Here is a 24,539-nt window from a genome sequence, read left to right as displayed (position 1 = left end):
TAAATCATCTCTGTCCTCTGTCCTTCTCCTCTCTTGCACCTATTTGAAGCGGCTATACATACTGTTGCTTTGGTGCTTTAGGGTCAGAGAGGGAGTCTTGTTTATATTCGTTGGTGTCTGATCCTTCCTCACATTCTTTACTGTCTAACCAGTATTTCTTTTATGAATGAAAACGTTAGATTGCTTGCAAGGCCTGTAGATGGCTGTACGAATACCTTTAAAAGGAGTTTCATTTATTGCCTAATATTGAGACTCCATGCTGTCAATATTCACTACCAATCATTAATTAACTCCTTTACTCATTACTTTGTTCAACAAATAACTATTTAGTGCCTTCTTTATGCCTGGCATTGAAGCTAGATGCTGAGAATAAAGTAGTTAGCCAGGAAGACAGGGGCCTTCCCCTCCTAGAATGTGTAAGCACACAGCATACATTATAGAAAGAACAATGATATTCTCCAAAAAATCTCTCAACTCCTTTTTATGGAGGAAAAACAAGCCCAGGTTTAACTTCACTTTCAGAATTTAGCTGTGTCTGTATTTGGGCCAAAGTCCCTCTTCTCGTCCACTCTGGCTTTGGCCTGCATCATGATTGTGAGGTCAGAGGCCTCTGTACAGTTATAATATCTGTATAATATCTTTTGATTCTGGTTAACCTATGCAGCATGTGACACGTAAAGAGAGAAAAAGCCCTTTAAAAAATTGCTAAAAGATACACAAGTCCATGGGGGAAAGCAAAGCTCAATTACTGGGAGAATGAGGCTGGCTGACTTGGCTGGGGATTGTTCACTTTGTTAGCAACTGATCTTGGCTAAGGAGCCACCCTACCATAACAAAGAAGAAGAGAGGGAGTTTGACAGGAAGGGGAGGGGCTGGAAATAGAATTTGGGGTAAAAACACGGTCATTTTATTTTTTCCTAATAACTGCTCCAGCCATGCCGTGGTAGGCCTAACTCCTGACCCCACTCCCTGCCCTGCTTAGCTGGCTCTAATGAGTCTTTGGCCAACATGGCCAAATTTTATCAATTTTTATTCATCCCAACTATTGGCACAGTCAATTCTGGTACTTAGCTCAGTTTTGCTTAGTTTAAAGCACGATGAAAACTCTTGTGTCTGCCATCTTTGCCTGCTTTGGCTTTTCCTGAACCTGGAGCAGGTGTAGTAGAAGTGTGAAGGGCATTTTCTGAAGCAGAGTCCCACTCTTCCCCATTGGGCAGGGAGGACATGAATAGTCACAGTCCTTTTTCTGTTGATTATTGTGGCTTCTCAGGTGAACCCTGACAGGCTGCCCACATTTCTTCTAAGGGCAAACTGGCCTGGTTCCTTCACCTGGTGTGCAGCCTTCATAGGTGAAATACTGGTAAACACTCCATCCTCTAGCAGCTCCCCATTCTTGCCACACCAAAGGGATTTTTACAGCCCACCGCCTCTCAGCCTAACCATCTCTTTCCATTTCTGTTTCCTTTTTTCCAGCATTGATCTTTTTTTAAATTTATTTTTTTTATGTTTTATTTATTTTTGAGACAAAGAGAGACAGAGCATGAATGGGGAGAGGCAGAGAGAGAGGGAGACACAGAATCTGAAGCAGACTCCAGCCTCTGAGCTGTCAGCACAGAGCCTGACGCGGGGCTTGAACCCACGAACCATGAGATCATGACCTGAGCTGAAGTCAGGCGCTCAACTAACCGAGCCACCCAGGTGCCCCTCCAGCATTGATCTTAAAAATAAAAGTTATTTTACTAGCAAAAATGGGTTTATTCAGGAATAATGAAGAATTGCAATTTGGGGAAAGAAAGGTGTGGCTAAAACCATAGGCTAGGCCAACCAAGGAGAGGAACATTATTTTATGGAGAAGGAGAAAGTTGAGAGGGTTGTTCTGAAGGAAAGCCCATTGGAGAAAGGCAGGCGTTCAGGGTGATGATGATTTCTCATTGGTTGAGTTGCAAGGGTAGTTGATTTCTTGTAAGAGATGCAATGTACATCTTTTCTTGTTGGGGACTGTCATTGATGATTCTTCCCTCTTGATCATTCTTCTGTTTGGGCTTGGGGGGGGGGGGGGGGGGGGGGGGGGGGGGGGGTGGGGAGGGGGAGGGTGGTCTGTAGTTGATAATTCCTGAGGTAGAGTAGTATGGTGTGAGGGCTCCCCCTTCTGGCCCCTCGACTCCATTGTAGTGAGGTTTCCCTTTGTTAATTTTCACACTAATAGTGCAGGGTGAGGACAGCATGAGAGCAAGGGTGCAGTAATCAATTCAAGAGTAAAATGCCTGTTTCTCTTTATTGCATATTCTCATTATCTTTACAAGTGATTATTTTTGAGCTCCTCACCCCTCTTCTTCCTTTGTTGGCAGGGAGGGAAAGCACATCCACAAGGGTGGAGAGGCAATAGTGGCATGAAAAAAACATGGCCCATACTCCCAAGTTTGTGCCTTTCTCCTGGTCTTTCCCCAGTTTGAGTCAGCTGTGTGCTTCTTGGTCTGGTATCATTTAGAAAACCTGTAGAGAGGTGGCTGGCTTCAACTTCTGGCAGTTTTCTGAACCTAAAACATAGAGTAATTAGCACATGTTGGTCTTAGTTTTGGCTTCTGACCATAATCCCCAGATAAGAAAGAAAAAGCTCATATTTTGTTATACTTATTTCCTGGATAAGTTTTCGTGTCCTCACAAAATTCAATCATGCAGTTTCTTAAAGGATCCCTGTGGACTCCAGAAATAGGGAAATGCTCGGTTGGGTCAGGTCTTTCATCTTGAGCAGGTGATCAAGGTTTCTTATCACAAACAAGGCGCTCAAGACCCTCCAACCCCCTGTTTTGGGGTCTTGCCACAAATGTCTCCAATTGTCACCATGCCATTTAGAGTCACTCTTCTGCCAATTCTTCCTCATTTCATTTTCTCTCTGCTCAGAAAGCTTGGGGGGCAGAATGCCCAGTATGCTGGCTAAGCAGATTCCAGCTGGGGATGGTCAGGTACTCCCAGTCTTGATTTTCTTGGGTGCTTCCTCCTCTTTAGAAAAGGGGAGAAGCCCCACTCCTCAACAGATTCCTCTCACTCCCAGTTTCTCTCTCTGTTGACCAGGGTTGGGGTGTGGTTGTGGTGGTGGGGCTGGATTCAAATCCCCCCCCCCCCCCCCCGCCCAAACTCTGCTAGGGGGCCAACCACAACCACGTTTCCAGTGGCCCTCTGAACGCAAGGCGGGGTTCTTAGCAGCTGTGTCTCAAGTTTTGGACTTCAACTATGATTGCAGCATACAATCCCACTGAACATTCTGTTACAAAATGAAAGAACCAATAAGGAAGCCAGAAGATTGCTCCTAGTGTATCAGATTTCAAGATTTGTAACTTTTAAGCAGTCTAAAACAATTCTCTGGGCTTTAGAATAGAGATGAACTATGGAAACTTAAGTTCATATTTAATGAACATTTGTCAAGCACCAATGACGTGCAAGTACAATGCTAGATGCTTTCATGTACAATATATCAGTCCATCTAACTCTGGATTTTAAAATCAGGTCCATTTTTTTAGGCAATAATGATGATATTTTTAATGGTATAGTTGTTATTTGTTTTGTATCTGCCATATGCCAGGCACTATTTTAAGCATTTTACAGTCTTATCGTTTAGCTTCACAAATACTCTATGAGGGAGATATTATTATCCTGATTTTACAAAGAATCAGTCTGTGAGTAATTATTTCCTTAAGGCCATTTAGATTGTAGGTGGTGCTGACAGCTAGCATTTAATGAGTGCTTTCTATGTGTCAGACCCTCTTTTAAGTACTTTATGTATGTTAACATCATGATAGTAGCCCTGTAAGATAATCCTTTCCCCCCAAAACCACACAAATTTATTATCTTATATTTCTGTAGGATTGAAGTTTGCCATAAGTCTCAGAGGGTTAAAATCAAAGTATAAGCAAGCTTCATTCCTTTCTGGAGGCTCTAGAAGAGGATCCATTTCCTTCCTCATCCAGTTTATTGGCAGAATTCACTTCCTTGGGATTGTATGACAGAGGTGGCCGTCTTCTGGCCAGCTGCTAATTGAAGGCTGGCCTCAGCTTCTAGAGGCCACCCTCATTTCTTGGCTCATGTTTCCTTTCCTCCTCCTTATATGCCTTCAAGAGCAAGTTGGGTCTTTTTTTTTTTCTTTTTTTTAAAGACTTAATTTTTCTAGAGGAGTTTTAGGTTCACAGAAAAATTAAGAAGAAGATATGGGGATTTCTTGTATACTCCTAGTCCCACGCATGCGTGGCCACCCCCATTATCAACACCTCCTCCAGAATGCTACCTTTGATACATTTGATGAACCTACATTGACACATTGTAATCACCCAAAGTCTATAGTTCATCTTAGTGTTCACTCTTTCTTTGTGTTGTTCATTCTGAGGGTTTGAACAAATGTGTAATGACATGTATCCATAATTACAGTAACATACAAAGTGGTTGCATTGCCCTAAAAATCCACTGTGCCCCACCTTTTTATTCCTCCTTTCTCTCTCAACTCTGGCAACTACTGATCTTTTTACTGTTGCCATGGTTTTGCCTTTTCCAGAACATCATATAGTATATAGCCTTTTCAGATTGGCTTTTTTCTCTTAGATTGGCTTTTTTTCTCTTAGCATTTATATTTCCTCCATGTTTTCTCATGGTTTGATAACTCACTTCTTTTTAGTGATGAATAATAATCCATTGTTTGTATGTACCACAGTTTCTTTATCCATTCAACTACTGAAGGGTGTGTTGGTTGCTTCCAAGTTTTGGAAGTTATGAATTACAAAAACAACCACAAATGGTTTGGCCCCACAGACTTACAGCATTGGCACACTGACTCAATAAATGTTAAATAGCTGGATACATGTCTGAGTGAATATATAGCTGAATAAACAGTTGAGGTTGGTTCCTTGGAGGAGGGAAAATAGATGGTAATAATCTTTGTGTCAATGGTGTGATACTTGGCCCAACTGAATTCCTTACAGAAAGAGTAGGAATGTCTACCCCTAGGCCTCAAGAGTTTCTGACAAGTCTTTTGTATGTGTGCCTCCAATGGATGGTTCAGAAGAATCATTGAAGTAGATTAGGTATGGAAAGGAAGGAGGAAGGAAATAAGTAATGGGGGAGAAGAAGGAAAGGGTGAAGGTGAAGGAAGAGGTTTAGAAAAGGAAGGAAAAGCAATTCACATTCTATTGATGGTAAAGTCTTCCACTTGTCTGTGATATTTTCTGTGATCTGTTTCTGATATATGGTATCTGTTAGGCAATCACTGATATTTATGATTAAAAAAAAGCTACTATGGGGGCACCTGGGTGGCTCAGTCCATTAAGTGCCCGACTCTTGGTTTTGGCTCAGTTCATGGTCTCATAGTTTGTGAGTTTGACCCTGTATCTGGGCTGTGTCAGTGCAGAGCCCGCTTGGGATTCTCTCTCTCTCTCCTTCTCTCCTCCTCCCCTGCTCACTTCCTCTCTCCCTCTTTCTCTCTCAAAATAAATAAATAAACTTAAAAAAAGTTACTATGAACCTGCGTGTGCATGTTTTTTATGGACATGTTTTCAACTCCTTTAGGTAAATACCATAGAGCATGACTGTGGATTGTATGATAACAGTATGTTTAATTTTGTAAGCAATTGCCAAACTGTCTTCCAGAGTAGCATACCATTTTGCATTCCCACCAGCAATGAATGACAGTTCCTGTTGCTCCTTGCCAGCATTTAGTGTTGTCAGTGTTCTGGATTCTGGCCATTCTAATAGATGTGTAGTTGTATCTTATTGTTTTAATTTGCATTTCCCCGATGACATATGATGTGGAGCATCTTTTCACATGCTTATTTGCCCTCTGGTGAGGTGTCTGTTAAGGCCTTTAGCCCATTTAAAGAAAATGAGATATAGTTGACATACAATGTTATATTATTTTCAGGTGTACAACATAATGATTTGATATTTGTATATTTTGCAAAATGATCGCTAAGGTTAAGTCCAGTTAATATCCGTCACCACACAGTTACAAAAATTTTTTTTTTTTTTTACTTGTAATGAAACCTTTAAGATTTACTCTCTTAGCAACTTTTCAACATACAATGCAGTATTAGGAACTACAGTCATGGTGTTGTATGTCACATCCCCAGACTTATTTATTTTATGACTGCAGGTTTGTACCTTTTGAACATGTCCACTCATTTTGCATACCCCTCACTTCTGTTCTTTGTATATATGATTTTGGTGGGGTTTTTTGGGGGGAGGGCCCATTTTTAAACTGGATTGTTTGTTTTCTTATTGTTGAATTTTAAGTGCTCTTTGTATATTTTGAATAACAATCCTTTATCTTCTGTGTCTTTGCAGATATTTTCTCCCAGTCTGTGGCTTGTCCTCTCATCCTCTTAACATTGTCTTTCATAGAGCAGAAGTTATACATTTTAATGGAGTCCAGTTTAGCACTTAGTTCTTTCATAGATTGTGCCTTTGCTGTTGCATCTAAAATGTCATTGCCATACCTGAGGTCATTTAGGTTTTCTCCTGTGTTGTCTTTTAGGAGTTTTATAGTTTCTGTATTTTACATTTAGGTCTATGATCCATTTTGAGTTAATTCTTGTGAAGGGTGTAAGATCTGTGTCTAGATTAATTTTTTTTTTTTTTGCATGTGGATGTCCAGTTGTTCTAGCACCATTTGTTGAAAAGACTGAAGTAGTCCTATTTTATTGATGGAGAAATGGAAACAAAAAGAACTCAAGGACGTCACTAAAGATTATGCAGTTAGGAAATGGTCTTTCTGGCTCTTGGGCTCATGGGCTTTAAGTAAGGCTCCAGGGCTCCTTACTACACCAGACTGTCCCTTTGCAGTCACACCAACATTGACATGCAGGGCTTCAGGTTAAAGCCTGATGCCTCCTTATATTGCAGTGTCTTAATACAAAGGAAAGAATCCCAAATAGGAAAATTTCAGTTTATGAAGGTGAATTAATGCTTTGTTTGACTATTGTTAATATCCAAGACTGTTTTTTCTACTCCTCAAGGATCCTGCAAATAAAGCAGTGGGCTCAAGTCATGGGCAAGGTGTTTCTTTCTTCTTCTCTCTGCCTGGCATCTCTGATTCATCCCAGTGGCTTAGTTGTAGAATTTTTTTTTTCTTTTTTCTTTTTTGGCTCTCCTGTCTAGCTGTCATAGCCTACTTGGTTATCTCCCATTTATATCTGTGAGATGGATGCCAAGAAACATATCAACTATGCCATCGTTGGGGGGACTAAAACCTATTCAACTGTGAGAAACAGGAGTGGAATAGCCACTGTGTGGAGACTTATCTGTGTCACCTAAAAAAGGAAGTATTCTTTCTTTTCTCTCCATTGCTGAAATCCCCAGAGACTTTTCTTTTGAACTCAGTCACTGTCACTGAAATGGAATTTATGTGACAATATTTTGAGTTATTATGAAAGATAATCTAGAGGTCTAATTTCTGTTTTTTTAAAATTCTTTATAAGGTAATGCATTTTTATTGTCAACATTGAAACTTTATATAAGTATATATTAAGCAAGCATAAAAGTCTTCTCAATCCCATTCCTTATAGGTAAACAGTGTTAATGTTTTGATACTGTCATTATTCCAGGACAATAGGCATAAGCTAGGACTATTTCAAACAAACCAGGGCATATAATTCCCCTCCTGCATATGAGTTTTTATATCTTTATCTATAGAAACATCTGGTTACACTCCATGTATGTATTACATAGAGTGATAGCTTCTAATATGACTCCTAACAATCCCCACCTCCTGGTATTCACGTGTCGTCCTCTTCCCTTTGAGTGTAAGCTAGGTTTAGTGACTTCTAGAATAGAATAGAATACTGTGGAAGTGATGGTATGTCACTTCTGAGATTAGATTATAAAGATGGTGGCTTCCATTTTGGGTGCTCTCTTTCTCTGTTGGGTCATTTGTTCTGGCCTGCTGCCATGTTGTGAGGACACTCAGGCAATATATGGAACTGAGGCAAGGCACTGGTAAGGAACATGTGGTAAGGAACTGAGGTATTTGGTCAATAGCCAACAAGGAACCAAGGCCATAACCAACCACATCAATGAACTGAGAAGTGGATCGTTCAGCTTTAGTTGACTCTAGCCCCCAATCAACAGCCTGACTACAAGTTTATGACAGACCCTGAGCCAGAACCACCTAGCTAAGACACTCCTGATCCTTAGAAACTGTTTTAAAAAGTAAGTGTTGCTTGAAGCTGCTGAATTTTGGAGTAATTTATTAGATAGTAATAGATAACTAACATTTATTAAGTAATAAATCACGTAAAAATCATTTGTGACAATATTCTCTTTTTCCTACCCACAACATATGGGTCAATGGATACCTCCTTTAGTATGTGTGGTACAAAGTAAAATTATTTCATTTAAAAAATGTGGAGAAAATATGAAATTCCAGTTTAGGGTTGACCATCATATATTTTTTTTCCTTTTCTTTAAATGAAAAATGACTTAACAAACATCCTGGAAGTATGTTTTTCTGCTTCTGCAATTATCTCTAAAGGATAGCTTCTTAAAGGGAAAACTTCAGGGTCATGAAGCAACACATTTAATTTTAAATTGATATTTATGAATTGTCTTTTATTTGAAGTCATCTGTTTTGTGACTAAGAGCCTACTGGCCTTTCCAGTACTGAGTATAATTAACCTTAAAATGTTTTGTTAATGTATAGGTGAAAAATTATAATTCTAATTTGTGAGACTGAGATTCATTTTACTTTTTTATTATTATTCCTGACAGTTTCCTCTCCTATGAAGGGTACCTCTAGGTCTTTTGCCTATTTTCTTCTTGACTTGCTCATCTCATCCTTTTTGGGTTTCAACCCAATGTGTCTTTGTTAAAACACTGTAGCTCTTTGCCATATCTGTTGCACATATTTTTCCCAGTTTGTCTTTTGGCTTACTTATGTTTATGTTTAAAATTTTTTCCTGTGGAAATTTAAAAAATAATCAGGTAATCAACTTCATCAGTTTTTTTTTCTTTTGTGGCTTTTGAACCTTTATGTCATGATTCCTGTAGCCCAAGGTATTTTCATCTAGTATTTTTATGATTTAGCTTTTTTGTGTGTGTGTTAAAATTTCTGACCTACCTTTGATTTATTTTAGTATAATGAAGTAGAGATCAAGTATTTTCCCTATATGTTCTAGCCTCATTACCCAACAACAAAAACAAAAATCTTACCTCCTTCCACCGATTTGAAATGTCAAGTTTATCCATTCTAGATAATCCTATCTGTATGGGTCTGTTTTGGAAATCCCACTTTTCTTCCATAGCTTTATCTGATTAGTTTTGTTCTACAGCCATACTGTATCAATTACTGTAGCTTTATGGTATATTTTAACATCTCATAAATCTTTTTTTTTTGCCAGAGTTTTCTTTGTACTTCTTTCATATTTTTCTCCTAGGAACAATTGAGATTGCTCTTCAAGTTAAAATGATTTCTGTTGATATTTTTATTTGAATTTCATTAATTGATACATTATTACAAAATTAAAACTTTCTATCCAAGAACAAGATATATTTACTTATATGTTCAATCCTTATTTTATTTCCCTAAACAGAGTATATAGTTTTTTCTTTTAGATTCTGCACATTTCTTTTATTTACTTATTTGTTTATTTATTTACATCCAAGTTAGTTAGCGTATAGTCCGTAATGATTTCAGGAGTAGATTCCAGTGATTCATCCCCTATGTATAATACCCAGTGTTCATCCCAACAAGTGTCTTCCTTAATGCCCCTTACCCATTTAACCCATCCCCCTACCCATAGCCCCTTCAGGAATCTTCAGTTTGTTCTCTGTACTTAAGAGTCTCTTATGTTTTGTCACCCTTCCTATTTTTATATTATTTTTGCTTCCCTTCCCTTATCATCTGTTTTATATCTTAAATTCCACATATGAGTGAAGTCTTTCTTCATATGATATTTGTCTTTCTCTGGCTGATTTCACTTAGCATAATACCCTCTAGTTCCATCACATAGTATTCTGCACATTTCTTATTGCAATTACTCCTAGATGTTTTGTTTTTGATGCTTCTATTTTTGTACCAAGAAGCATCTTGTTTTCAGAATTATTTTTGTGATTATTGTTTATATATAGGAATATTACTAATTTTTGTTCATAGCAACTCATCTTATTTAAGTTTCTTAGTGTGTTTTTTTCCAGTTTATTCTCTTGGGTTTTCCAAATATGCACTTTCATATTTATGTATCTTACACATAACAATAATCTGTTCTGTTTTCTAGTATTTACTTCTTGCGTCTTGTAGTCTTTAATGGGCATGATTTCAGTGTTTCCTCAATGAATTCAATACTGGGTTTCTTTTGCCTTCCTCTTCTCTGTCTCTCTTCTGTTGAATCTTCTCTTCAGTTTCTGGTTCTGTGTCTTGGGCAAGTTACTGACATGAAGAAAAGTGGAGCTTGGAAAGGTAGAGAGTGACTGAGCCAGTATGCAAACTTAGGAGTCACTAACTTCAGGGCTCATACTCATCTATTTTCTTTTTTTCCTTCCTTCCTTCCTTCCTTCCTTCCTTCCTTCCTTCCTTCCTTCCTTCCCTTTTCCCTTCCTTCCTTTTCTCCTCCCTACCTTTTCCCTTCTTTCTTTCTCTTCCTTCCTTCCTTCCTTCCTTCCTTCCTTCCTTCCTTCCTTTTCTCCTCCCTACCTTTCTTTCTTTCTTTCTTTCTTTCTTTCTTTCTTTCTTTCTTTCTTTTTCTTTCTTCCCCTTTTCCTTCCCACTCCCTCCTTTTATTCTTCCTTCTCTTTCTCCTTCCTTCCTTATTCCCTCCCTCTCTTCCTTTCTCTCCTTGCTTATTATTTATGGATCCTCTAAATCTAGTCACCAAATCTCATCCCAGAGTTTTAGTAGTTGTGGTAGAAATCCCATCCTATTTTAGTAGTTGTGGTAGAAATCTGCAATTGATATAATAAGCATTCAGATATACCATTTTGGCGATTGGAAACAAGGTATGATGGATGTCTGACTTTAAGAACAATGGATTCCATCATATAACTGCCTGTCTGTGAGAGAATTTTTTTTTGTGGAGGTGAGGGTCTTCTTGAATTGGTTTGTTTGTTTGCCCTAACTGCTTTCATGTTTTCCACATTGTTCAGACTTCTTAATTTCTCTCATTGCTTCAAGAACTCTTGCTGCATATTCTCTTGTCCTTCACTCCTGTAAGGTCCTCAGTTTGACAGGAAACACAGCTCACTGTGAGAGGCTTAAGTCAAATGAAATAGTTTCTGGAAATGTCATTATTTTAGGAAGGAGCACAGGAGGAAGGGAAGAAAAATAGTTTAGATTCTTGTGGGGAAAAAAAGAAAGCAAAAGTTAAAGGAAAAGTTCTCTTCACAAGAGAGGAAATGGTGATAGGTTTAAGAAACTGGTATGTGTTAATTTTGTTATATTTTCTCTGCTTGAATCTTTCTTCAGAGAAAGATTGGCTATTCTAAACTAAGTCTTGTTAGTGGGGCATAGGTCTTTCTTGAGTGGTTGGGATGGGGATGTACAAAAAGTAAGAAAAATGACAAAAATAGAAACCTCTTACTTGCAAGTGATAGAATTTACAACTCTGCTTAGCACATCCTTTTTTATTCAAGAAAGCATTGTTAAGTTCCTACTGTGTTGATAGCTTTGAGAAGAGGATACAAAGAAAGGGTAAGGCATTGTCTCTGACCTTCAGGTGCTTTTAGCCAGTGGGTCAGATGAGTAATGGTACTTGGGAGTAGAGAAGAGCTCTCTGCTTGTTCCTGAGGGATGGGTGGGGTTTGAATCAGCTAAGAAACAATGATGGCACATTCTGAGCCTGGGAAAGAGAGCATGAGAAATGGTTTTGTTTGTATGTTGGCACAGAATGGCTGGCTTCAGCAGATTTATGCCAGTGTGAGAACGAAAGAAAAGATTGAGCAGTTAGGATGAGGTTCAGTGATAGTTCGCGAACTACTGGAAGTTCTTTTGCATGGAAGTAACTGTGATTAGGGGCACAGATCTGATAGTGGTGTGGGGCAGATTGGCAGAGGCAGAAAAGGGGGTTGGGACACAGTCATGCCAAGAGTCCCATCTAAGCACAGACAATGGGACTCGCATACACCCGGCAGATCTAAGAGACTCAACAGAAAACCCTCCAGATTAAAAATGAGTTAGTAGAGTTAATGGTAAAGAAGGAAGATACATAATAAATACGGTTTGAGCCTCAAGTGCTACTATTCAAAACTGGACTGACGGGCAAATTTGACATTATCTATGTATTCTCGTCCTGAGTCATAGAATCTGGGCTGAATTTTTTTTTTCCTGCCAGTTGAGAAAGTTACCATTTTATTTTTTATCCTTAAAGGTTTTTTTTCCAGTTGCTAGATGGGATTCTTGATGTGTTCCCATAGCACTTTTGTCTCTTATGTGTTGAGTTATCTTCAAGTGATCCCTCCGGTAAGATGGTCCAGTGAGTGAATAGCCAAAGCTATCACCATGATGGCATAAACTGTGGAAGAGGTTAAAAGCCGGTCAGAAGACATACTGGCTGGCTTCCTTCTTTCTCTTTGATAAATGGGATAACCCTATTTGAGGGTTCTTTGATGACTGAAGATCTATAATGAATGCTAGTAGGAATGAGCATGGAGGAGGGAAAGGCAGGGTGTAAGGCTAGGCTACTTTGTCAGTTCCTCTGTTCTGGCCCGTTTTGCAGTGGATGTTTGTGCACCTGGTGGGATTGAGCTAGTAGGCGTCTGGTTAGATGGCAGAGGCATACTCCCTAACATACATATTCTCTTCCTTTATTCTTCCTCAGATAAACTAACTCAGTGCTGTGAAGACCACAAAGTGCCCTGCAATGAACTCAAACACAGACACATAGGCACATGGAGCAAATACAACCAGAATTTATTTTCAATAGAAAAACATTTAAAAAAATGAAAATCTCTAAATTTGCATTCTAAGCAAATACTAAGATGTACACAGAGCATATCTGCTTATGCCAGGTTATCTGCTTGCCAACTGATCAGCCCATATGGCCCAGGACACCTTCCCACTGGCACCACATGCCTTTGGCTCCGTGGACATCCTAACATATTCTAGATATAAAAGCACCTGTGTGAGAGCTCAAAGTATACTTACCATGAAAATGGTCAAATTGAGCTTATGCATAAATTAATTAATTTTGGTACAAAACTGGTATAATTTTGTGTATATTCCAGTGATTCTATTTTGTTGTTGAACGTTAAGGGTATTTATTTGGCTTAGTTGTCTAAGTTCACTGAAATAGGATGACATTTATGGACAAGTGGTTACTCAAACCCTTTGGCACAGGCTGGAATTCTCTTCTTATTTTCAGCTTCCTTGGATATTATCCCATTTCTATCCTGATGCTTTCTGTGTAGAAATAACTCCCCCAGCATGTGTTCTGTGCTTTGCCTATTTTCTTTGTGGACAACCTCAAGCATGTTTACTTGATGGCTTTAATGCACTGAGTTTTCTTGTCCTTCTGTATCACCTAGTGTTACTTTATGTTGGAAAATGAATTCCAATAAAATAATAATAATAATAATAATAATAATAATAATAATAATGGCTAACTTTGAGCAATGTGACAGGTTCTATACAAAGGGACTTGTATACATGGTTTTATTTAATTTTCTCTGCTAACCTATGAGACAGATACTATCTCACTCTTATTTCCAGTTGAGAAAACTGAAGCTTAAAGAGTTTATGGGAACCTACCCAAGGTCTCTTATGTATTAAGAGATAGGACCAGAATTCAAAATCAGGGTAGCGTGCTTCCAAAGCTTACTAACCACGGGCTATTACTCTACCAGCACATTTATGTATGACTCATATTTTAACTGTAATTAATGCAGCTAGGTCTCAAATATAATAGTTGTTTGAAATTTATAGCATAAAAAATTGTCAATGTAAATACTCATCTCTGCATGCCAAATGATTCGTCCAGTGATGCACAGGAAACTAAAGCTGTTTGCTAAATCAATTAAAAGTTGTGAGTAAAACTCTTAGAGAACCTAAGCAGTGCAAAGAATATTGGATGCTCGGTTTAGCAAAGTTTTTTGAATTTGCCCATATTGACTACAGCGCTTTTGAGAAATTCAAGTATCAGGGGTGCCTGGGTGGCTCAGTCGGTTAAGCTTCTGACTGTTTTGGCTCAGGTCATGTCACCGTTTGTGAGTTTGACTCCCACATCAGGTTCTGTGCTGACAGTGCGGAGTCTGCTTGGCATTTTCTCTCTCTCACTCTCTGTCTCTCTGCCGCTCCCGTGTTCTGTCTCTGTCTCTCTGTCTCTGTCTCTCAAAATAAATAAATAAATAAACTTAAAAAAGGAAATTCAAATATCAAAAAATTTTGTTTTTTAATTTGCTTTTTTTCCTCCCATTTCCATGATGCCCTTACACCAGATACAAACATAGTCTGCCTTTTGGTTAATTCCACAATGACTAAGGTAATTTATATTTACAAACAAGAGCAGTAGCCATTGAAAATTACAGCCAATTCCCCACAACACTGATGATGTACTGATAAAACATGTCCTTCCTAACAATTGTGGGAATTTCAAAACTGCATGTGTCAGGCACAAAGGAAGCATTGTTACACAGCCAAGTGTTGCACTGCGGCCAGGCTTCTTTGTAGAATGTTGAATGACATCCTTGGTAAACTCTAAAAATGTGGTGATTCTGGTTCTTGAATACTAAGTTTTAATAGCTCTTAAAAATGAATGTAGTAGATTGTTGGTAGTCAGTCTTTTGTCACAAATAAACATCAAATCTGAGAGCCGTGCCATTCATCGATTATAACTCAAGAAGTGTCTGACTGTCTTCATCCCTTCATGTCCTGTCAGTAGGACCTGTTGGTCCAGTATCCTGGCCAGAAGCAATCAGGAAAATAGAGCAGGATGGGGGATTTTAAACTGGTTGGTTATATTTATTTAGAGGAAAAGGAGGATCTTATTAACATTCACCCATTACCTTTAGAGTGTACATTGTAATTTATGGAGTATTTCCTCAACTGATCTTGATTTTTATTTAAGGACTTAAAAGTAGGTGTCAGGTGGTTACCTGCATCAGCATTTTACAAACAAGCACCAGAGAAAGAGGGTAAGTGACTTGCCCAGCATCACACTTGCTAACTCCTCACTCTTTTGAATGTCACTCTCTGCCATTTTGCCTATGGGATAAAGTCTAACCTTCTTAACTAGCCATATTAAAGCCCTTCATAATCTGTTCCTTGCCTACTTTCTAAATTTAATCTCTTGTGCAAACTATGGCGTATTTATTTTCCACATGTATTCTGCATTTCTAATCATGCCAAGTACTTGTGGCTCTGTTAATTGTGTTCGGGATTTCCCACATTTAGGATTTTAATGGGCTAGAAAATCACCAAATGAATTAATAAATGGACAGTTCTGATAATTTGATATTTGGCAATTAAGGAAATTATAAAATACCACAGTTTCATTAAAGACTTTACGTGTTAACCTCAAAATATAGAAAGCACACGATCCCAGGGAAATGAAAGGGCTGCTAATTAAAAATAAAATATACAAGCCTCACTGACTGCTTATGTTTTCCCCTTTTTGCCAGAGACTACTGAAAAAATTGTTCGGGACTGGCACTGGCCTGTGGTGTTTGGGAACTTTGTGCCTTTGTACATACAGGCTGTTTTCTCTGTCAGGAATTCTCTACTTTTCCCACGCCACTAGCCTTTGGCCTGTCTGACTAAATCCTCTTAGGCCTTCAATTCTCAGTTTACATGTTGACCTTAGAAAATCTTTTCCCATCTCCCTCCACCTGTTCTCTCCCACTCCACCCCACCCACCCCTCCAGTTATCTCTTCGTAGTGGCATTCTCTGCATCTTCTTCCATGCTCTGAGAAACTGTGCTGGGTTTATTTACTGCTCTTTTGCCATAAGACATGAGATTCTCGAAGGCAGAGACTGCATCTTATTCAACCCCATTCCTAAAGTTTAGCACATGGTCTTTTGTACACATTCAGTGTGTAATAAGTACTTAACAGATGAATTAATGAATGAGGGAATGAATGAATAACACCTGTGTACCCTTCATGCCATTTGTTTGTGTCTTGTACATCTCCTGTGGCCTGCAGTTTTAAGTGTAGAGGATTTCTTCAAACAAACACAAACACTCACTGAATTGAATTAATTTATGGGTTTTGACCTCACCAGTTCTTTTATTTTTCTTTGTCAAGGAAAACTAATTATGTTCTCCATTATCAGAGTGTCTGGGAACAGTCTGCAGCTGCTGTCTGAAATATCTTCATGGGCATTAATGCTTCTCTCAGCTCTTCTGGTCAGTTTGTGTTTTTCTTTTCATCTGTTCACTTCTGCTTCGTGATGTTGATGATCACATTTAAATTTATTATTATGGCAAAGGAATGTTGTGTCATGCTATAAAGTATATATGGAGAATATTCAGCATTTTTTGTAGTCTGATTTTTCTAAATCTACAGAGGTTTAGATGCTTTGCCTTGTCATTGTTGTTGTTTTTATCCTTCTCCTTCTCCATAATCTGTACACCCAACATGGGGCTTGAACTCACCAACCTGAGATCAAGAGTCACATGCTCTACGGACTGAGCCAGCCGGACACCCCTTTATTATTGTTATTTAAAAAAATTGTTTCAAAACAGCTTTTTTTTTGCCTTTTAAAAAGTTTTGTCAAAACAACTTACCCAGAAAAGATAGCAATAGCTTATCGTAAGATTCAGTAGTGATACGAGCACTCTCATTTGAGGGCATGTGATCTCTAAGCAATATAAGTTACCAGGTTGAGCATTTTCCAGCTCACAAGATAACTGTGATTTACATTATTTCACTGACGCTTGCTCAGTCACAGGGGAACTACTTTTTTGCCTTTCTCACAGAGATGCCTCCTGTAGACAGGGAAGGGCTGAGATCTCTTCTCTAAGGTTGTGCAGCCAATCTTAGAAGCCTAAGCTTCAGTCTGGGCTTGGATCTGTACCTTGGAAGAAATATTAGCTTCTCTTCTTGAGGCTCACTGTTCCTTTGCCTTCCCTAACATTCCCTTTTTTAAATGAAAATAACTCATGTTTATAATAATAATAATAATAATAACCACAACTACTTATGAACACTTCTATGTACGAGGTACTTTATACACTTTATTTACAATACTTTCAACTTATTTTGTCCCCATTTTATAAATGAGAAAGCTGAAAACCAAAAGGTTAAGAGGTTTGGCCTAAGCCACACAGCATTAAGTGGCAGAGTTAAAGCTGTGTGACCCTAAAGTCTCTGGTCTTTCTGTTATACCATGCTGCCTTACTCATCAGGTGACCTGGATCATAGCTATACGGTTTTGTGCTGCTGCTTAACTCCTGTAAAGAGAAATAAAATACCTGACTCATGGGACTGTTTTGAGAACTAAATGGGATAGCATATATATGAAAGGTCCTGGGATAGTGTCTTGTGTATTATACGAACTAAGTATTTTTCTTAATTTTTTCTTTTTCCTCTGTGTTGTTCTTTCTCCATTGACCCAACCCTATTCTCCAACCCCAAATTTAGCTATCTCCTGATGGTCCATCATACATCTATTCTCTTTTGTATTTCTCTGGAGATGTTAGTTCTCTTGGGTTGAGTATAAGGAATGTGGCTGTGACTCAATCTTTCATTATTATTAGAATAAAAAATGTTGGGAACTAAAGTTTGAGCCTTGGCACATAACCACATTTAGGCAAGGGGAAGAAGGGCTGTTTTGTTAGGAAAGAGAGAAAAGGCAAATGGAGAGGAGGTGGCTGGGCATGTTGATACACTGCCATAGATATCCAGGGAGGAAAAGTTTGTAGGAAGGAAGGATTTGATCAACAATGTCAAACGCCAGAGTGTTCAGGATGAATAAGAAGTGAGGAAAGGCCATTTGATTTGATTTGGTCATTTGGATGTATTTGAAGTCCTTGGAAAGGGCAATTTCAGGATGGGAGATAGGAAAATGAAAATGTTGATGAAGAAATACAGGCAGTAGTGTTTTGATGTGTTTGGTTTGTAAGAATTCTCAGAGAAAATGTAGCATATTTAAAGATGTATCATATTTGAGGGGATTTTCCTTTAACTTAGGATAAATATAAGTATTTTTATGAACAGAAGTTAAGGATTCAGTTAAGAAGGAGACTTGGAAGACTCCATCTCCTCCTGAGGCACTGCTTCTAGTAATTCATTTAAACTGCCTTTCTGCTTCTGGGAAACCCTGCCCAAGATAATTGATGATGCAAAAGGATCTTTCTTTTCATTCTGGCTTTTCCATGTCCAAAGATGGCAGTGTATGAACTTGCCTCCTCTCATGGACACACCAAATCTACAGATATATATGGATCATTTCTCTCTGAAAAAGATCTGAAAAGAGATGAACTGTTTTCTCCATAACGAAAATAAAAAGACCAGTAAGACAGGTCTTGGAACACCGTTAAAATGGGGATATATCAAGAATGTCAGGTGGTTTAGACAATCACAAAGGTTTGAGAGACAAGTAGGAGCTAGGGCAAGGTTGAATGAGAAAGTTCATCACCTACACAGGTCCACTTCAAGAATGAGAGAGGTAGCTGTTTTACTTAATACATAGAAGAAAACACAGAGAATCGAGTAAAATGAGGAAAAAGAGAAGTGTGTTCCCAATGAAAGAATAAGATCAAAACTTCAGAAAAATACCTTAATGATGTGGAGATAAGTAGATAATTCAAAGTAATAGTGATAAAGATGCTCACCAACCTCAAGAGAATGGATACACACGGTCAAAATTTCAACACACATAGAAAATATAAGAAAGTATCAAGCAGAAGTCACAGAGCATAAGAATAAAGTAACTAAACTAAAAAAATACACTCAAAGGGTTCAATTGCAGACTGGACAAGAAGAATGGATAAGTTAGCTAGAAGACAAAGCAATGGAACTTATCCAGAGGGAGCAGCAAAAAGAAAAAGAATTTAAAAAATGAAGCTAACTTAAGGGACCTCTGGGATAATATCAAGTGGAATAACATTCACATTATAGGGGTCCCTGAAGGAGAAGAAAGAGAAAAAGGAGAAAACTTATCTGAAGAAACAATGGATGAAAACATCTCTAATCTAAGAAAGGAAACAGATGTGTAGGCCCAGGAATACCAGAGAATTCCAAATAAGATGAACTCAAAGAGATCCATATCAAGACACATTATAATTAATGTGTCAGACATTAAAGATAGAGAATCTTAAAAACAGCAAGAGAAAAATAAGTTGTTACTTATAAGGGGAACTCCATAAGGCTATCAGCACATTATTTAGCAGACATTTTGCAGGCTAGAAGGGAGTGTCATGACATATTCAAAGTGCTGAAAGGAAAAAAAAACCCTTCTAACCAAGAATACTCTACCCAGCTGTATTATTATTCAGAATTGAAGGAGAAATAGTTTTTCAGACAGGTAAAAGCTAAAGTCGTTCATAACTGCTTTGGTTCATAAACCAACCTTACAAGAAATGTTAACACACCCACAACTAGCATCATACTCAATGGTGAAAAGCCAAAAGATTTTCTAAGATCAGAAACAGACAAGGATGCCCATGTTTGCCACTTATATTCAACATAGTATTGGAAGTCCTAGCTGCAGCAATTAGGCAAGAAAAGGAAAAGTCAACCAAAAAAAAAAAAAAAAAAAAAAAAGGAAAAGAAAACAGCATCTAATTTTGAGAGGAAGTAAAACTGTCACTATTTGCAGATGACATGATACTATATACAGAAAACCCTAAAGACTTCATGAAAAACTGTTAGAGCTAATAAATGAAAGTCAGGATAAAAGATTACTATATGAAAGTCTGTTGTATTTGTGTACACAAATAATGAACTATCAGAAAGAGAAATTAAGGAAACAAATCCATTTACAATCACTTAAAAAAGAATAAAATACCTAAGAATAAAATTTAACCAAGGAGGTGAAAGAACTGTGTATTGAAAACTATAAGACAGTGATGAAGGAAGTAGAAGACACATCTAAATGAAAATATATTTCATGCTAATGCATTGTAAGAGTTACTATTATTAAAATGTCCATATTATTCAAAGCAAGCTACAGATTCAGTGCAATCCCTATCAACATTACAGTGGCATTTTTTTTTCACAGAAGTAGAACAAAGAATTCTGAAATTTACATGGAACCACTAAAGACTCTGAACAGCCAAAACAATCTTGAGAAAGAAGAACAAAACCAAAAGTATCATGCTCCCTGATTTCAAACTATATTACACAGCTCTGATATTAGCATAAAAAGAGACACATAAATCAATGGAACAGAATAGAGAACTCAGAAATAAACCACACATTTTTGTTCAAGTAATTTAAGACAAAGGAGGCAAGAATTATACAATGGGGAAAGGACAATCTCTCCAATAAATGGTGCTGGAAAAACTGAACAGCTACATGCAAAAGAATGAAACTGGACTACTGTCTTGCACCACACACAAAAATTAACTTGAAATGGATTAAAAATTTGAATATAAGACCTGAAACCATAAAATTCTTACCCAAAAACCATAGGCAGTGAGCTCCTTGACATCAGTCTTAGTAGTGCTTTTTGGATCTGACTCCAAAGGCAAGGGAAACGAAAGCAAAAATAAGCAAATAGAACTACATCAAACTAAAAAGCTTCTGCACAGTGAAGGAAACCATCAAGAAAATGAAAAAGCAGTCTACTGAATAGGAGAAGATATTTGCAAATCACATATCCAACAAGTGGTTAATATCCAAAATATATTAAGAATGCATACAACTCAGTAAAGAAAAAACTGCTGAAAAAAAGGGCAGAGAACCTGAATATACATTTTTCCAAAGAATACACACAGATGGCTAACAGGCCCTTGAAAAGATGTTCAACATCACTAATCATCAGGGAAATGCTAATCAAACAGTAATGAGATATCACCTTACACTTGTCAGAACGGCTATTGTCAACAAGACAAGAAATAACAAGTGTTGGTGAAGATGTAGAGAAAAGAGAACCTTCATGCACTGTTAATGGAATGTAAATTGGTACAGCCACTGTGGAAAACAGTCTGGAGGTTCCTCAGAAAGTTAAAAGTAGAACTATACTATGATCTAGCAGTTTCCCTACTGGGTGTCTATCAGAAGAAATGAAAACACTAATTCAAAAAGGTATATGCACTCCTTTGTTCATTGCAGCATTTTCACAACAGCCAAGATATGGAAATAACCTGTGTCCATTGATGGATGAGTGGATAAAGAAGATATGGTATATATTTATGACAGAATAAAACTCAGACATAAAAAAAAATGATATCTTTCCATTTGTGACAACATGGATAGACCTTGAGGGTATATGCTAAGTGACATGTCAGAGAAAAATAAATACTGCATGATTTCACTTATATGTAGAAATAAAGAACCAAAACAAACAAACAAAACAAAACAAAACCCAGACTTGTAGATGCAGAGAACAGATTGGTGGTTGCTAAAATGTAGGGTGGTTGGAGGTGGGAGGGCAAAATGGGTGAAGGGGATCAAGAGGTCTGAATTTACAGGGATGCCTGGGTGGCTCAGTTGGTTAAGTGTCCGACTTCAGCTCAGGTCATGATGTCATGGTTTGTGAGTTTGAGCCCCACGTTGGGCTCTGTGCTAACAGCTCAGAGCCTGGAGCCTCCTGCGGATTCTGTGTCTTCTCCTCTCTCTGCCCTTCCCATGCTCATGTTCTGTCTCTGTCTCTCAATAATAAATAAATGTTAAAAAAAATTAAAGAAAAAGAAGTCCAAATTTACAGATACAAAATAATAAGCCATGGGGCTATAATGTACAGCATGGGGAATATGGTCAGTAATCTCGTATTAACTTTGTATGCTGACAGATGGTAACTAGACTTACTATGTTGATCATTTCACAGTGTATATGAATGTCGAATTACTCTGTTATACAACTGAAACTAATATAATATTGTATGTAATTATACCTCAGTAAAAGAAGAAAAAGGAGACTCAAAGGTGGTGGAAAGGAGGGATAATTTTAATGTATATAAATTTTGAAGAAATCATGAGAATATAACATCAAGATCACAAGGAGAAAAATCACATTAATTACATTTTTCTCTATGTGGTTTTATTTTTTGTTAAGTTTTAATTTCATCTTTATGCTTTTTAATATTTTTCAGATTTTCTATACCAAGTATCTATTACTTTTTATTTTTAATAGCTCTTAAATATCAGATTTAAAATGATAAAGTAAAATAAGTTCACAGCACTAAAAAGTTATAGAAATACATAAGATGAAAAAATAAGATGAAAATAAAAGTCCCCACATACCCTAATTCTCCATTTCCATTCTTTAAAGCAACCATCATCAAAATGACTCTTGGTAGTACACGTATGTTTTAAAATCAGAAAACATCAAACAATCAGTTAAAGAAGTTAAATTTGAAAAAAAAAAGGATAATACTGCCTGGCTTCTGATTTCCTGACCCCTCTTGAAAAACTAATAAAATTGTAAGAGAGGACTATAAATAAGAATAAGCTTGTAAAAATGAAGAGAGTGGAAGAGAAGACAATAGCAGAGAAAAGACATCAACAAAATTTTAGGAGATGAAAAGCAGATGTCTCAGTGATATCTGACCAGGAGAGTGCTGAAATCTAAAACTTGAGTGCCTGCAGCTGGGGAAGCCAGCAAGAAGGAAGCCAGTTCATGTTGCAGAATTCCCGAAAGACTCAGCAATTACAGGTGAGTGCTGATGACACTAAAAATGGGAGGATTGGTTGGAAGTGTTCCAGATCTCCTTTTAACCCCAAACACAAGAAGTTGCCCTTGCCCATCTGTGAGAAGACTGGGGATGAAACAGAGACTCTGGACTTGGGACATTGGATGAAAACAAGGGAATTAAGAGAAAGGTTGTGTTACGAAGAGTGAGATCTCAGCTGTACCTTTTCACTTAGCTCCCAGAATGTTATCACCTCAGCTTATACCTAAGCAAGAAATTGGCAAGTTCCTCTCTAGGGAAACAGAAAAAGCTGGATACTGACATTTGGGGTTCCTCCCATGAAGTGTCTAGGTCGCAGCCGGATCACACTCTGATGAGGCCTAGCAGTTGGTAATCACTACCCAAGTATAAAGAACTTTCATTCAGTTGAATATACCTCATTCTTAAATGTAACCAGGCAGCTATGGATCTGTATATATTTCTAGAAAGCCTCTAACATGAAAGAGAGCAAAATGAACCAATAGAAAAAACATACACCAAAAGATGATTGCAGGAAGCAAATAACACATAACAAATGTTCTAGCTTTGACTCCCACAAAAAAATACATTGCATTTACAAAGATTAAAAAGCTATGAAATAAAACTTTTTGAAGACAAAAAAGAACTTTTTTATATTAAAAATGTGGTGATTATTATTTTTTTTTTATTTTTTTATATATATGAAATTTATTGACAAATTGGTTTCCATACAACACCCAGTGCTCATCCCAAAAGGTGCCCTCCTCAATACCCATCACCCACCCTCCCCTCCCTCCCACCCCCCCATCAACCCTCAGTTTGTTCTCAGTTTTTAACAGTCTCTTATGCTTTGGCTCTCTCCCACTCTAACCTCTCTTTTTTTTTTTTTTCCTTCCCCTCCCCCATGGGTTCCTGTTAAGTTTCTCAGGATCCACATAAGAGTGAAACCATATGGTATCTGTCTTTCTCTGTATGGCTTATTTCACTTAGCATTACACTCTCCAGTTCCATCCACGTTGCTACAAAAGGCCATATTTCATTTTTTCTCATTGCCACGTAGTAGTCCATTGTGTATATATACCACAATTTCTTTATCCATTCATCAGTTGATGGACATTTAGGCTCTTTCCATAATTTGGCTATTGTTGAGAGTGCTGCTATGAACATTGGGGTACAAGTGCCCCTATGCATCAGTACTCCTGTATCCCTTGGATAAATTCCTAGCAGTGCTATTGCTGGGTCATAGGGTAGGTCTATTTTTAATTTTCTGAGGAACCTCCACACTGCTTTCCAGAGCGGCTGCACCAATTTGCATTCCCACCAACAGTGCAAGAGGGTTCCCGTTTCTCCACATCCTCTCCAGCATCTATAGTCTCCTGATTTGTTCATTTTGGCCACTCTGACTGGCGTGAGGTGATACCTGAGTGTGGTTTTGATTTGTATTTCCCTGATAAGGAGCGACGCTGAACATCTTTTCATGTGCCTGTTGGCCATCTGGATGTCTTCTTTAGAGAAGTGTCTATTCATGTTTTCTGCCCATTTCTTCACTGGGTTATTTGTTTTTCGGGTGTGGAGTTTGGTGAGCTCTTTATAGATTTTGGATACTAGCCCTTTGTCCGATATGTCATTTGCAAATATCTTTTCCCATTCCGTTGGTTGCCTTTTAGTTTTGTTGGTTGTTTCCTTTGCTGTGCAGAAGCTTTTTATCTTCATAAGGTCCCAGTAATTCACTTTTGCTTTTAATTCCCTTGCCTTTGGGGATGTGTCGAGTAAGAGATTGCTACGGCTGAGGTCAGAGAGGTCTTTTCCTGCTTTCTCCTC

The 24,539-nt window shown here is 37.9% G+C and overlaps 1 protein-coding gene and 1 long non-coding RNA gene across 2 annotated transcripts in view; both read left to right on the top strand.

The window, feature by feature from the left end:
• Positions 1-24,539, top strand: part of ST8SIA1 (ST8 alpha-N-acetyl-neuraminide alpha-2,8-sialyltransferase 1) — a 154,573-nt gene that overhangs the window by 12,579 nt on the left and 117,455 nt on the right. The window lies entirely within an intron of this gene.
• On the top strand, positions 15,044-23,374 carry LOC116738197. Its single transcript, XR_004343869.1, has 3 exons — positions 15,044-15,096; positions 16,236-16,308; positions 22,340-23,374. It is a non-coding gene; the product is annotated as an uncharacterized LOC116738197 (long non-coding RNA).

The sequence above is a fragment of the Lynx canadensis genome, chromosome B4, assembly GCF_007474595.2.
Source record: "Lynx canadensis isolate LIC74 chromosome B4, mLynCan4.pri.v2, whole genome shotgun sequence".
Classification (NCBI taxonomy): Eukaryota; Metazoa; Chordata; class Mammalia; order Carnivora; family Felidae; genus Lynx; species Lynx canadensis.
Note: the sequence above shows the minus strand (reverse complement) of the source record. Positions and strands in the feature narration are given on the sequence as shown.